This window comes from Phoenix dactylifera, chromosome 11, assembly GCF_051530095.1.
Source record: "Phoenix dactylifera cultivar Ajwa chromosome 11, Ajwa_hap1_PhDact_Kaust_v1.1, whole genome shotgun sequence".
NCBI classification, from domain to species: Eukaryota; Viridiplantae; Streptophyta; class Magnoliopsida; order Arecales; family Arecaceae; genus Phoenix; species Phoenix dactylifera.
In genome coordinates, this window is record NC_143200.1 from 8,415,001 (window position 1) to 8,416,784 (window position 1,784).

Consider the following 1,784-nt stretch of genomic DNA (forward strand, 5'->3'; position numbering starts at 1 on the left):
TCCATGCCTTGCAAATAACACCGACATGTATTTAAGAATAGTAATGCTGCATTCTGCTTCCTTCTCTGCAGACTCTTTTTCTAAAGCTTTTTTTTCTCTCATTGGTTTTATTACTTTTTGTTGATGACTCAGTAGCTTTATCATTCTTGAAATTTTCAATTAACCAACTAATGATGTCGCCAACTGAACAGAAACAATTGTAAAAATGAAAAGAAGGTTATGACAAAGGCAGATAAGCAAACCAATGTAGAAATAGCAAAAGATATCACATTATGTGATCTTTGGAGATGACTTTGCATTTCTGTTTTATAAGCTTTTATATGCTTAACACCGGCAGCAAAAGCACAACATTATCAACAAGGAAAGATATGGAGGCATTACACAGTAACAAAATTATGTCATGAGCACACCTGAACCAAATGGCCCATGAGCACATAGTAGCTAATGGACAGCACTCCATTAAGGTAAATAAGCTAAACAAAAGGCGTATCGGCATTATTTAGGGCGCAGATTACCTCAGCAGCACCTTTCTTTAGGGGCTCGTTTGGTTCGCGGGAAAAGAAGGGGGGAAAGTGTGGTCAACGGGAAAGTAACGAGATGCCTCTTGTTTGGTTGGAGTTTTCAAAGGAGAGAGAAGGGAAAGTTGTATTCCCATGGGAATGTGATTCCCACATTTCATGGGAAAGTCTTTCCCATGAGAAACATGGGAAAGTTACTTTCCCATGAGGCGGGAATCACTCCATTTTTACTTTTTCCCAAAAAGTCCCTTCAGCATTAAAGAAGCATTAAAGAGGCATTAAAAACCTAATTTTTATTAAGGGCATAATAGGAATTATATATAACTTTCCTAGGAAAGTGGATGGCCAACCAAACATAAGCATCTTGGAAATTTGTCACTTTCCCATGGTCAACCAAACATGCCAAAAGTACTTTCCTAGGCATCCTCTTCCTAGGAATTTGTTTCCCAGGAATCATATTCCTAGGAAGGAAAATGCTTCCCGCGAACCAAACGAGCCCTAGATCAATATTTCCTCCAGGCTTGTCTGCATTCTTACATAAATTACATAAATTACATGAATCAACATAAATTACATAAATTACATAAATTACACTAGTCATCAGATCGCACTATTGCTCCAAATCAACATAAATTACATGGTTCATAGATATATTATATAAAGTATCATTTGGTTGAAGAGACATAGTTTGCCAAGAAGCACATCCATCATGGAGGCTAGACATGGAAAAGCAAGCACGTGTTACCTTAAAAACTAAGATTTACCAACAATCAGTGCAGCAGTAGCTCTGTTCCATTGCTTCCAACACTAATTATAACAAGGTATGCATTTCTACACCACTGGGATTAGTAAGATAGAACAAGAAGTTCAGTACAGATGACACAAAACATTTAGTCTACGAATACATAAACCATCAAAGTAGCTTCCAAAAATTCCTGTGGCTTACTTCCACAGCTTAGTACACTACATAAGATCAGTTTGACCGGCGCGACAAACGTATCACTTTAAGTACCAAATATTCAATACATACAAGTATCCAAAGTACCAAATATAATGATAGTCTTTTTTTTATTCTAAATATTATCTGACACTTCTAAACCAATTATACAAAAATAGAATTAGAAGAATAAATGCTCAGATCAAATTCCAACATAAGGAACAAAACAAATCGTCCTTTCTTTAAGTTGGCAGAAATCATAAGCTTGTCACCCACAAGCAGAACACAGTGGTGCAGCCAAAAATACCAGACGGAGGCTATATTTTAAA